The sequence below is a fragment of the Hemitrygon akajei genome, chromosome 5 (assembly GCF_048418815.1).
Source record: "Hemitrygon akajei chromosome 5, sHemAka1.3, whole genome shotgun sequence".
Lineage (NCBI taxonomy): Eukaryota > Metazoa > Chordata > Chondrichthyes > Myliobatiformes > Dasyatidae > Hemitrygon > Hemitrygon akajei.
In genome coordinates, this window is record NC_133128.1 from 24,175,158 (window position 1) to 24,189,629 (window position 14,472).

Here is a 14,472-nt window from a genome sequence, read left to right on the forward strand (position 1 = left end):
TATGCCTGCTGACATCGTGCTTAGCGAACTGAGATGATTTTATTAAATAAAGAGCGGCAGTTTTAAGTAATGAAGCATACAGGGAAGTTGAAAACAAGCAATTATTTATCTTGGACAGAACACAAACTGACAGATGAGGAAATTCATGAGCCCCAGGCAAAAAGAGGTGAGAAGAGTTTAACCCCTCCTCTGTCACTCCTCTCCCCCTCCCAAAAGATGGTGGATGTGGAATGTGGTCTCTGAATGTCAAAAAAAAATCAATATATTTAAAGAAAATAGTTGTGGATTCTTAGATTGATATTAATATAAATGTGAAGAATAGAGAACTTTGTTGAAGTGAGTTGGAAACCATGACTGAGTTAGAGCTAACACGAGGAAATCTGCAGATGCTGGAAATTCAAACAACAACACACACAAAATACTGCCTGGCCTGCTGTGTTCCACCAGCATTTTGTTTGTGTTGTTGTCTGAGTTAGAGCTGCTTGGATCATGTGCCAAATTGCCAAAACTCCACTATTTTAAAACATCTAAAGTTGCTTAAGCGGAGTGATCATTGTTTTAAGCTATCAATTTGCTTTTTTCTTAGTCTGACCAAAAAGTAATTAATACATTATAAGGGAACATAAGTAAGTCTCCTGTAAGATATTGATGCAGGATTACAACCAGTATCACCATTGCCTTGGCTGAAATAAAAAACTCAGAAAAAAACGTACAAACATCTCTGGTAACCTCTGTTCTATTTGGGTCGCTGTTTGATTAATGTTCTAAAGATCTTGAAAAGGGTTACACTGCAGCTTTGAAATAAAGATGTTACTGCCAAATTTGATCAAATAAATCCTCTTATCTGAAAATTAGATGCAGAGTGCTTTAAAGAAGTGTGACGATCCCACAGAGGATGATCATAGTCACTTGATCCCAACCTGTTTAACTCTCCCCTTATGTTCCTACACTTCTTTTCCTTCAAAGCTATCCCTTTGATCAAGGGTTTGATATTCATTCTTTTTTATTTCCCTTTTGCCTTTCTTCCTTTTTTTGAAGTTGTAAATGCTGTCACTAATGCTCTGAAGGAATAAATGACTTTGTATTAATTTTAAGTTTTATTCTGGTTAAATCTACGCAAAGAGTTACGTTTATTTGGCACCTTTCATGACCCCACCATTCAACTTATTATTCTTTTGATTTGAGGCTACAGTTTAAATCTGTACAAAAACAAAAAGGTGTAGTATCTGGAAATTGTTTTAAAAAGTCCTAGAAATGCCCAACAGGTCAGGCAGCATTAGTCAGAAGAGGGAAAGAGTTAATGTTTCAGGTTACTGACCATTCTTCAGATCAGGAGATCATCAACCTTGAATACTCTCTGGCATTCTTACTCATTACTTTTGGTTGAAGGAGCAATGATCACAAACAGGAAGTGCCACTAAGAAAGATCTTCTGTTGTGAACAACAGCTACATAAGGAATCCGTGAGTAGATAAGCTTACGTCGTACACTCCCAGATTTGTACTCAAATATCTTGCTAAATGCCAGGAGAAATCATTCTTTTCACCTTGGTGACAGTTGGCAGCATAGTGTTGTATGTGCAGCCTGGATTAGTACAAACTACTGAGAGGGAAAGCTATGTCAAGTCAAGTGGGCAGCATCCACCTAAAGCAGGTAAGTTTCATAGCCCTTGTATCAGAGATGGTGATTATTACATTTGATAAACTGCTTCAAGTAGATTTAAGTGAGCATCCTTGTCAGTATTTTGACTGTTACTAAATGATAGATAATTAATGAGCAGATTTACATCTGGGTGCCAAATTCTGTGACGGTGACGCACTGTTCAACTTCAGCAATCAGAAGCTGAAATTGAAAAGTTGAAATTTATAAACAAAATGAGAATTTGTACAAGAGAAAATCTGCTGATGCTGGAAATCCAAGCAATGCACACAAATCTTGCCGAAGCGTTTCAGCCCAAAACTTCAACTGTAGTCTTTTCTTAGATGCTGCCTGTCCTGGTGAGTTCTTCCAGCATTTTGTGTGTGTTGCTAAGGCTTATTCCTGATGGCTTGATTTATAATCTCTGCCTCCTTCAGCCAAAGACCATGTAAACTTTGGAAGGTCCTTGAACAATTTACAATTTATGGCAGTATGTGTTACTATTTCCAGTAATTTTTTTATTTTATTGAGGTACAGACGGGAATAGGTCGTTCCGGCCCTTCAAACAGTGCCGTGCAGCAATCCCCAAATTTAATTCTAGCCTAATCACTGGACAATTAGCCTAACAACCGGTATGGTTTCGACTGTGGAAGGAAACCCACGCAGTCATGAGGAGAACATACAAATTCCTTACAGGCAATGGCGGGATACTTGTATAAATCACCTACATTCCTCACCCCCTCTCACCATCACTTTTATATGTCCTCTTGTTATTTTTTCAACTGCGAGTCAATTCTCAGGAGACTACCTGAATTTCCACAGCTGCCTTACTTTGCCTCTTGTCAACTGACATTGCAGAGTCGAATTGCCTCCTGATGCCTCTGCATTTGGTCTTTGAATACCCATGTTGAGGATCGCCTTATTTAAAAGTAGAAATGATTTGCAATATGTCAAGTGTTCACTTACCTATATACATCAGAGTTACCCAGAATAGCAATTACTTCCAGAGGCCAGAGAATGCTAAAGTGATTTCTCTTGTTCACTTATGTTAAATAAGAATGGATTTATTCACTTCTGTTAGTGAGATTTTCTGCAAAGTAACTCATGTTTTACACTGATAACAATCATTGGTCATTATCATTCCTGTGGTCATCTTAATCTCATTTTCAGTTTTGTCTCTGAGCTTAAAAATGTGAAATTGATCCAATACAAAAATGTAAAATGTGAAGTTATTTTCCGATATTTCTAAGTGTTTTACAGAAGCTATACAATCATCTTCCAACAAAAATCGACAGAAAGACCACGTAGTCTGTTTCACACAACTTCAGTGCCTTGTCTTACAGTATACATTCAACCCATGAAAGAAGGGAAAAAAACAAAGATATTGAAGAAATGAGGAGCCAAATACAGCTGCCTGGGTCCTGTGTTGAAGAGCATGATGCTGAATACATTCTAGGATGTGTTGGGACACATCATCAGTGATGTAACTGGGTCAATGGATGTTTTGGGTTTTTCAACATCTCCCAGGCAACTCAGGGTTGATCAGGCCCTGGCTTGTGTCCCAGCAGCACTGGTTCCTAGTTCACCTCTTGATCCATAGCCATCTGGAGGCTTGCTCAGCAGCCTCTGTGATGGTCTTGATGGCTCTTCTCTTTGCAACCCTCGTAATGCCAAGGAAAGTTCAAGTCCAAGTCACTTTTTAGATAGATAGATAGATACTTTATTCATCCCCATGGGGAAATTCAACATTTTTTCCAATGTCCCATACACTTGTTGTAGCAAAAACTCATTACATACAATACTTAACTCAGTAAAAATATGATATGCATCTAAAGTCACCCTCTCAAAAAGCATTAATAAATAGCTTTTAAAAAGTTCTTAAGTAGTTTACTTAAATACATTGAGTCCTAACCCCGGCACTTTAACATATCTTACTCCTGGCGGTTGAATTGTAAAGCCGAATGGCATTGGGGAGTATTGATCTCTTCATCCTGTCTGAGGAGCATTGCATCGATAGCAACCTGTCGCTGAAACTGCTTCTCTGTCTCTGGATGGTGCTATGTAGAGGATGTTCAGGGTTTTCCATGATTGACCGTAGCCTACTCAGCGCCCTTCGCTCTGCTACCGATGTAATACTCTCCAGTACTTTGCCCACGACAGAGCCCGCCTTCCTTACCAGCTTATTAAGACGTGAGGTGTCCCTCTTCTTAATGCTGTCTCCCCAACACGCCACCACAAAGAAGAGGGCGCTCTCCACAACTGACCTATAGAACATCTTCAGCATCTCAATACAAACATTGAATGACGCCAACCTTCTAAGGAAGTACAGTCGACTCTGTGCCTTCCTGCACAAGGCATCTGTGTTGGCAGTCCAGTCTAGCTTCTCGTCTAACTGCACTCCCAGATACTTGTACGTCTTAACCTGCTCCACGCATTCTCCATTAATGATCACTGGCTCCATATGAGGCCTAGATCTCCTAAAGTCCACCACCATCTCCTTGGTCTTGGTGATATTGAGAGATTTTATTGTCATTTCAACCATAACTGCTGGTAAAAACGAGACAACGTTTTTCAGGACTGTGGTGCTACATGAAACAATAGAAAAACTCCACTGAACTACGTAAAACAACACAAAAAAACTACACTAGACTACAGACCTACCCAGGACTGCATAAAGTGCACAGAACAGTGCAGGCATTACAATAAATAATAAACAAGACAATAGGCACAGTAGAGGGCAGTAAGTTGGTGTCAGTCCAGACTCTGGGTATTGAGGAGTCAGATGGCTTGGAAGAAACTGTTGCACAGTCTGGTTGTGAGAGCCCAAATGCTTCAGTGCCTTTTCCCAGATGGCAGGAGGGAGAAGAGTTTGTATGAGGGGTGCATGGGGTCCTTCATAATGCTGTTCGCTTTGCGGATGTGGTGTGTGGTGTAAATGTCTGTAATGGTGGGAAGAGAGACATCGAGAGACCCCAATGATCTACTCAGCTGACCTCACTATCCACTGCAGGGTCTTGCAATGCGAGATGGTGCAATTCCTGAACCAGGCAGTGATGCTTCTGCTCAGGATGCTCTCAAAACAACCCCTGTAGAATGTGGTGAGTATGGGGGGTGGGAGATGGACTTTCCTCAGCCTTCGCAAAAAGTAGAGACACTGCTGGGCTTTCTTTGCTATGAAGCTGGTGTTGAGGGACCAGGTGAGATTCTCCGCCAGGTGAACACCAAGAAATTTGGTGCTCTTAACTATCTCCACTCAGTGGAGAGTGGTCGCTCTGCTGAAGAGTAGATTCTGCAGAGTGATCAGCCAGCAAAACCTCTATACCCCTCCTCTATAGGCTGACATTGTACCCTCCACCCCAGTCTCTGAGGCTGCTCTATCATCTGGTATTTGGCCTTCTTATACTCAAATGCCTCCTCCATCTGGTCTTCTCAAGGAATGCGCAGTTCTACCATGACCAACCGCTTTGAGGTTTCTGACAGAGTGGCCATGTCAGGCCTTAAGGATGATGATGTATTGAAGTCAGGCAGCTTTAATTGCTTGCCAAGTTCGACTTTCAGTTGCCAGACGCCATGTCGAGCAAGTCTGCTGGTGATTTGGGCTGAGGCTGTAGTTGGTCTCCAGCTTTGACAAAGGATATGGGCTTTCTGGCTTGTTCAAGGTGCTTAATATTGTTAATGAGCGAGGAGATATTTTCTGCCTTTAGCACCTGGTCATGGCGCCAGCAGTAGCGGCCTTCTCCCAGGTCTTTGGAGCAGCTGCTGAGGATGTGTTCCAGGGTCCTAGTTCTAGGGTCCTTATCCAGGGCAGAGAGAACATGATGGCGCCTTGCTGTTGCCCCAAGCAAAATGGGTTGCTGGACTAGGCAGGACGTTGTACTCAGCCTGGATCATGAACTTTAGGGGGCTGGGGTTCCACCTGCCAGATGTTGAACTAGGATATCTTCTGTTTCAGCACACCTTCCCATCTTATCCAAGCTCCTTGCTGCCCCATCCCTACCATCCTGATGACATGCATTTCCCCAACAGCTACTCACACCTCTTCTGGACCAGAATCAGGTTTATTATCACCGATATGTGAATTGAAATTTGTTAACTTAGCAGCAGCAGTTCAATGCAATGCATAATATAGAAGAGAAAATAATAATAATAAATTAATTAAATAAAATAATAATAAGTAAGTCAATTATGGTATACCTATATTGAATAGATTTTTTAAAAAGCTTCCAGTTTGCAGATGTCCCTGTTGAAGTGGGTTGAAGAAAACCCACCCAGCCCCACCTGACCAGGTGCCACTGTGTCTACCAGATCCCTGCCTCAACCATCTCCACTGCGTCCTTGGCCTTCCTCTTCCTGCCTGTCCGGACCTCAGTGGCTGCTGATGTGACTTTGGGGTTGCTGGAATATTTGTATAGCAGCAATGCTCTTGTACGGGAAACAAACTCCTCATTCAGACAAACACGAGGCAATCTGCAGATGCTGGAAATTCAAGCAACACACATAAAATGCTGGTGGAACACAGCAGGCCAGGCAGCATCTATAGGGAGAAGCGCTGTCGACGTTTCGGGCCGAGACCCTTCGTCAAGACTCGCCTTCGTTTCAGCCCGAAACGTCGACAGTGCTTCTCCCTATAGATGCTGCCTGGCCTGCTGCATTCCACCAGCATTTTGTGTGTATTGCTGTCCTCATTCAGACTGGTGAAGGGAAGCTGCAGTTTAATTCCCTCCCCTTTCAGAGCAATGCTGCTCAAGGTATGTGGTAGGCCCAGCTATCTTCGATAGTAACAATTGATCTTTCTTTCAAAAATGTAGATCATGGACTCTTCAATGACCCACTTGGGTAGGTTTCTGATCCATAGTATTTAATGAGCAAATTATTTTAGGAAAATGTATGAATCATTTGCTTAAATCATTGTTAATTTGCTGTCTAAAATTCAGCTTCTTAATCTGAATTGCAGTGGTAGGAAGGTAAGCTCTGAGAGTCAAAGTGTAGGTAAGGTATATTCCTTACCAGAATGCTCCTTCTTCAGCCCTCTACCTCTTCCATCTATCACCTCTCAGTTTTACACATTACCACCCTTTCCCCACCACCTAATTTCCCCATCACTTGGTCTCATACAGTATATTACCTTCCACCTTGTACTCCTTCTCCTCCCCCTACCTTATTCTGGCTTCTGACCCCTTCCTTTCCAGTCCTGATGAGGGGCTTCAGCCTGAAACATCAGTTGTTTATTCACTTCTATAGAAACTGCCTGACGCTGAGTTCCTTCCGTATTGTGTGTGTGTGTGTGTTGTTTAAGGTATAAGCAATACCAGCTGGGCATGATGTTTGACCTGCTGAACAATAACGTCACATGATAGATAAATCAATGTGTTTTTCAGTGGGTCCCTAGGGAAAAAAACAGGGAGTGGATACACTACCAGAGTTCCAAATATGAGACGACGTATGCTATTAGTTTACAGCCCTGAAGCTGTAGCTCGCTAAATTCTTTATACAGAGGATGGCATTCATTCCCAAATCCAAAACTGGGTAACTTGCAGGATAGATCATACAAAATGACTCTATTTTTAACATTTGCTTTATTGCAGATTAAATTTCTTTCTTTCTTTATTGAGATACAGTGTGAAACAGGCCCTTCCGGCCCTTCAAACCACTCCGCCCCACAACCACCGATTTAGTCCAAGCCTAATCACGGGACAATTTACAATGACCAATTAACCTACCAACCGGTATGTCTTTGGATTGTGGGAAGAGACTGGGGCACCGGGAGGAAACCCATGTGGTCACAGGGAGCACATACAAACTCCTTACAGGTAGTGGCAGGAATTGAACCCTTGTCACTGGTACTGCAAAGCAATCTGTTAACCAGTACGCTGCCATGCCATTATTTTAGAACTTTGATTATTTTAATGTGTGTCTCATGATAAGAGATCAGGTAATTAAAGTCTTACATGCATTAAAATTTACTAAATAATCTGCAATTTGCAGTTTAGAAATTTCAAAATTGCACAAATGGTGATTGTGACTGATCTCTCCCTTGATATATTAATACATATGCTGGTATTATCATGCCAGCATATCTCAAAGTTGGCTGCACAGTAAATTGATGTAATGCTATTTGATTGCTCTAATGGGGTCAAATATTCTGTGCCAGCACTGTCTCACTAACAAAAATGAGATTGTATTTGTATAATTCCTCGTGATATTTTCCCAAAATGGCCCATATACAAAGAGTTGCTTTGAAGCACAGTCATGATAGTTACAGTGAGATAAATTAGGAAGTTACTGCTTTCTATGCTCAGTTTTATTTTAACTCATTCACACAATGTAGACATTAGAGACCAAACCTACATTAATAGTTCATCTGCAATTGCCTTTGAAAAGATTTGTGGTGAGTGACTTTTACAAGCTTCGATAGGCCTGGTGGTGAAAACACCCCTACGTGCTATAAGGTGGGCAGTTCCAGGATCTAGAGTACAAGCCTTCAACCTTTGCTGTATCGAAAGACTTCAGCCTTGAGTATCAAATGACAAATTAACATATTTGTAAACTGCCTTCTATGATGGCAGGAACATGAAGAAGAGGAGTGGCAGATCCTATAGGAGTGGCGAATGGGATTTAATGGTTATTAATTGTTTCAAGCTTCATCATCATGACTGAATGTGGCCCTAATAATGCCTTCCTCAATCAGTGTGGGGGATATTAACCTGGCCAGCTTGAAGAAATTTTTGACCATCACCATATAACCTTTGGAACCAGAGGAGTCAGCACACCTGACCACAGTAACACCACCAGTAAGCTATCAAGAACACTTACCGTGCCATCCCACACCTGCATGTTGGAAGGACTGATCACCTGGCTGTACTTCTACTCCCGGAGTACAGGCCGAGACTGAGGACTATAGGACCAATGGTGAGGATTACATAGGGAGGCAGAGGAGCACCTACTGGACAGCTTTGTATACTGGACAATATTCAGGGATTCAACTTCAAACCTGAATGAACATGCCACAGTTGTCAGCTATGGATGAGTGTGTGCTTCTGAGAACATAGCGACATATCCAAACCAAAAGCTAGAGATGAAGCAGGAGATTCACAGTCTACTGAGGGCTAGATCTGTGTTGTTCAAGACCAATGATAAAGAGCTATACAAGAAGTCCAGATATGAATGGTTATTTTAAGAGTGAAGAAAAAATTCTGATTGAGGTTAGAGATATTATTGGATGTACATCAGCTCTGGCAGGGGATGGGTGGGGGGGGGCGGTGTGTGTGTGTGTGTGTGTGTGTGTGTGTGTGTGTGTGTGTGTGTGTGTGTGTGTGTGTGTGTGTGTGTGTGTGTGTGTGTGTGTGTGTGTGTGTGTGTGTGTGTGTGTGTGTGTGTGTGTGTGTGTGTGTATCTATATAAATAAATAGTCAATGGTTTGGGCCGAGACATTGATTCAGGACTGGAAAGGAGGGACGAAGATGCCAGAATAAAACAAACTGGGGGAAGGGAAGGAGGATAGCTAGAAGGGGAAGGGAAGGAGGAGGGCACCCAGGGAGAGATGATAGGCAGGTGAAGAGAAATAAGAGTCCAGAGTGGGGAATAGAAGAAAAGGGGAGGTGGAGGGATTTCTTTTTACTGGAAGTAGAAATCAATATTCATGCCATCAGGCTGCCTAGATGCAAGGTGCTCTTCCACCCTGAGGGCAGCTTTGGCAGAAGAGGGGGTCATGCACTGACATGTTGGAATGGAAATGAGAATTAGAATTAAAATGTTTGGCCATCAGGAAGTTTCGCTTTTGACAGATGGAGTGGGGGTGCTGGATGAAGCAGTTCCCCAATTTTTATGACGAGTCTCACCGAGCTACATTTGGAGCATCGGACACAATAGACAACCCCAGCAGATTCACAGATGAAGTGTTGTCTGCACGTGGAAGGACTGTTTGAGGCCCTGACTGGAGGTGAGGGAGGAGGTGAATGGGCAGGTGTAGCACTTTGACCACTTGCAGGGATAAATGCCAGGAGGGAGATAGTGAGGAGGAACGAATGGACAAGGAAATCACGGCAGGAGCGATACCTGCGGGGTGGGGGGGGGGGGGGAGAGATAGATATGCTTGGTGGTAGGATCTCCTTGGAGATATGGAAGTTGAGGAGGATAATGTGTTGGATGCAGAGGCTCACAGGGTGCCAGGTAAGGACAAGAGAAATTCTGTTAAGGCAGGAAGCTTGGGTGAATGCAGATTTTCATGAAATGGAGGAGATACAGTGAGGGCAACATCAAGAGCCTCTGCCCAAAACGTCAGCTGTTTATTCACTTTCATAGATGCTGCCTGAGTTGCTGCAGCATTCTGTATTGTGTTGCCAATGAAGAGGCACACTCAAACTGGGATCCACGCAGGTACCTTTGGCTACATGTCGAGTCTGGAGAAAGTGGAAAGTGCCAAAGGAAAAACTGTTGAGGGTGAGGACCGATTTTGCCAGATAGAGGAGGGTGGTGGTGGAGAGGAACTGGTTGTTTATTTTACTGAGAAAAATGCAGAGAGCTTTAAGACCTGCTTTATGGGGGCTAGACTTTGATGGTGTAAGTGAGGCAGTTAGGGCTAGAGAATCATAAGTTATTGAGAGCATGAGAAGTGTTGCAAATACAGGTGGGAAGGGACTGGTTCAAGGGTGATAGAATGAAGTTAAAGTATGAACACACTTCTTGATGGGGGATATTTCTTACTGTAATTTATAGCTTTAAGTACTGCTGCTGTAAAACAACAAATTTCATGGCATCACACAAAATGCTGGAAGAACTCATCAGGCCAGACAGCATCTGTGGAAAAGAATGCAGTTGACGTTTTGGGCCGAGACCCTTCAGCAGGACATATCGTGGCATATGCCAGTGATATTAAACCTGATTCTGATATTTCAGAGGTTTGATGTGATGGACATGAGGTTGCTAAATTTCCTTTGCAACATATTGGATAGGCAAAGGAAATTTAGCAACCTCATGTCAATCAGATCATATTGGATATGCTGCTCAGCGTACATATAGTTCTTTGCTCTAACTTCATCATGTTGGCCTCCTATTTTCATGTATGCCAGTGTTGCTCTTAACATGTTCTTCTGCACTCTGAACTTGGGACATGCTGCATGGTAAAGTTAGAGTGAAGGATAAGCTGAGCTGTGGGGTTACAGATAGCTGTAGAATCAAATCTTCTACATTACTTCATGAATTTGAGCTGCTTGATTTGGTCAGAATCTATCCCAATAGGAGGGTGCTCCTGCTGCACAAAGAGTCCCTGATAGCAATATTAATAGATCACTTTCAGACAGATAAATAAGGATACATCAAATGTTGGGGATTCCCTCATGTTGGTTCTCTTCCCAGCTACTGCAGATCCATTTTGTAGTCACATCCTCATGACATGCTCAGCTCTGTCACAGTAACAGTCCCTTAACTCAGAATGCAATTTCTGCATTTTCTGTGCCAAATGCTTCTTCCAAGTTGTATTGAAGAGAGAGCATTATAGATCCATGGACTGAAATAGACGGTTGGTCGTAATCAGCAAGACAAAACAATTCCTCCCTCTTTCCTCCACCCCCCCCCCAACTACTGCTTGATTGACTGAGTTCCTTGAGCAGATTGTTTGTATTTGATAGGTGGCGTGAACTCAGTGACCGAAAGGATTATTAAATGTGCTGTATAACTCAATGGCTCAGGACAGGACAAAATGGACAAGGGAAACTCCTGCTTATTACTACCAATCAGTAAATGGCACAACCCTTGGGAACATTAATGTACTGAGGAATCATGGGTGAAGATCCATTATTCCATGAAAGAGGCAGCTCAACTGGTTAGGATGGTAAAGATGGTGTATGGCACGTTTGGGCATTGAGTTTAAAAATTGGCAAGTCATGTTGCAGCTGTATAAAACTTTGGTAAGGTTATGTTCGTAGTATTCTCTGCAGTTCTACAAAGAAGTATGTGGGAGTTTTGCAGAGCTTCAGAAGTTTGCCAGGATAATGCCTGTATTGGAGAGAGGTTTGGACGAATTTGGAATATTTTTCCTGGAGCTTTGGATACTGAGGAGGCAACTTAATAGAAGTATATAGTTATAAGAAGAATAGTTAGTGTTGATAGGGTACCCAGGGTAGAAATGTTAAATACTGGAGGACCACAGGTTTATGATGAAAGGGGGTAAGTTTAAAGGAGATTTGCAAGGTCAGAGGAGTAGAGGCATTTAAAAGGCATTTACACCTGCACATAAACAGGCAGGGAATAGAGGCATGTGGGATTAATTTAGATTGGCATCATGGTCACTGTCAAGATGATAAATGAATGCTCTGTTCCTGTACTGTACTGTTCAGTGTTCTAATAATAATGTTGGATAGTAAAGCTTAAGGGGCAATATGGTTTAATAGTTCTGTTTCTAGTGTTTTTATGATCTCTTACTTTAGCTTTGTTATCTCAGAGTTATTATTGCTGGTTCTTAACTCACTCCTTCACCTCCTGTACCTAATAAAGTGACCATTGAGTGTATGTTTGTCATTTTCCGCTGCTATAGCCCATCCACTTCAAGGTTCAATGAGTTGTGTGTTCAGAGGTGTTCCTCAGCGCACCACTGTCGTAACGCGTGCTTATTTCAGTTACTGTCGCCTTCTTGTCAGCTTGAATCAGTCTGGACATTCTCTGCTGACCTCTCAATAACAAGGCATTCTCACCCAAGAACTGCTGCTCACTGGATGTTTCTTTATTTTTCACACCATTCTCTGTAAACTCTGGAGACCGTTATGTGTGAAAAACCCAGAGGATCAGCAGTTTCTGAGGTACTCAACCCACCCCATGGCGCCAACAACCATTTTATAGTCAAAGTCATTTAGTTCATATTTCTTTCCTTATTCTGATGTTTGCTCTGAACAACAACTGAACCTCTAGACCATGTCTGCATGTTTTTATGCATTGAGTTGCTGCTACCTGATTGGCTGATTAGATATTTGCATTACCAAGCAGGTATACCTAATAAAACAGCTACTGAGTGTATGCCACCGTTTTTCCTATATCTGTAAGATCAGTTGATATCCTGTGAAATGACAGTGTGCACAGAAGGTTTCCAGAATATTAGGAATAGTGGTTTAATGGTTGCACGAGTTCTTTAATATCCATTTGATCCTCAGGAATGAAAAATAAGATTAAGGTCTAATGTTTCATCATTGAAGTATGGGACATGTACAGTGATAGCTTCTCATTTGTGAGTCAGCCTGCAGCTCTCCGATCTCTGAGTGAGACTGCTGTCAGTTCAGCTCGTACTGTAAAGTCTTAGGCATGTAATCCAGGTTGACATTCCCCTACCATTCTGAGTGCTGCACTTCAATTGAGAAGTTAAACCAAGACATCATCTGTCATCTCACGAGGCTGTGAACTGATTAACATTATTAGTCAGCTAGGATCACTAAAAACAGATTACCTATATTTGCAAGAAGTCTGTCCACCCTAATCAAACTTTTGCCTCCGATCATTCCTCAGATGTGGACACAGAAACCTCATGCCTTATAGTCACACATAGAAACTTTAACTTATTAGTGGTAATGTTACTTTATCAGCTGTGTGTCAGTTATACGTAGTGCATTGTGAACCTAGTTTCAGAGGAACTTTGTTCTGTTTGGAAGTATACATTTATCACAGTGATTATAATTAGCCTTATAAATATTCAAAAATAAATGGCAACTGAAACTCATTGTTACTGTGGAATAAGAGCATGGGAAGAAGTATAGTCGAGATGACCTTGGAATGAGTAGGTTTATAAAAGATGTCATTTGAGGTTTGTCTCTGGAAATGGAGACGGGGTTATCGAGAAAGGGGAGGGAGATGTCAGAGATGGACTGAGTGAATTCAAGGGCAGGGAGGAAGTTAGAGGAAATGTAGATAAAATTGATGAGCTCAGTATGGGTGCATGAAGCAACGCTAGTGCAGTAGTCAGTGTAGCAGAGGAAGAGTTGGGGAGTATAACCAGGGAAGGCTTTGAACATGCACTGTTCTATGCAGCCAACAAAGAAGCAGGCATAGCTGGGGCCCATGTGAGTGCCTATCCCTTGGGTTTGGAGAAAGTGGAAGAGCTGAAGGGAAATTATTCATGGTGAGGACTAATTCTGCCAGATGGGGGAGGGTGGTGGCGGAGGGGGATTGGTTTGGTCTTTTGTCAACAAAGAGGTGGGGAGCTTTGAGGCATTCTTGATGGGGGATAGAAGTGTATAGGGACTGGACATTCATGGTGAAGATGAGGCGGTCAGGGCCAGGAAATTGAAAGTTCAAAGTAAAATTTATTATCAGAGTACATACATGTCACCACATACAATCCTGAGATTCATTTTCCTCTGGGCATAATGAGCAAATCTATAGAACAGTAACTGTAAACACGATCAATGAACGAGCAAGAGCATAGAAGGAAACAAACTGCAAATGCAAATATAAATAAATAGAAATAAATAATGAGAGCATGAAATAACAAGGTAAAGTGAGATCATTGGTTGTGGGAACACTAGGAATAGAATGAGTGTAGTTATCCTTTTTTGCTTAAGAGCCTGATGGTTGAGAGGTAGGAACTGTTCCTGAATGTGGCGGTGCGAGTCCTGCTATTCTTGTACCTTCTGCTTGATGGCAGCAGTGAAAAAAGCGCATGGCCTGGATGGTGAGGATCTTGGCTAATGGATGACAACATTTCATATCAATGAGCTCAATTGTTTGAAGGGTTTTACCTGTGATGTACCGGACTGAATCCACTACCTTTTGTAGGATTTTCCACTCAAAGTCATTGTAGTTCCCGTACCAGGCCGCAATACAGCCAGTCAATACACTTCCCACTACACATCTA

At 42.3% G+C, this 14,472-nt stretch overlaps 1 protein-coding gene across 1 annotated transcript in view; it reads left to right on the forward strand.

Annotated features, from left to right (window-relative positions):
- The first annotated feature begins 1,556 nt into the window (after positions 1 to 1,556).
- LOC140727556 (uncharacterized) overlaps positions 1,557 to 14,472 on the forward strand; it is a 50,038-nt gene continuing 37,122 nt past the window's right edge. The window contains exon 1 of the mRNA XM_073045036.1: positions 1,557 to 1,652. The gene's annotated coding sequence lies outside the window, so the exon portion shown is untranslated. The remainder of the gene's footprint in view (positions 1,653 to 14,472) is intronic.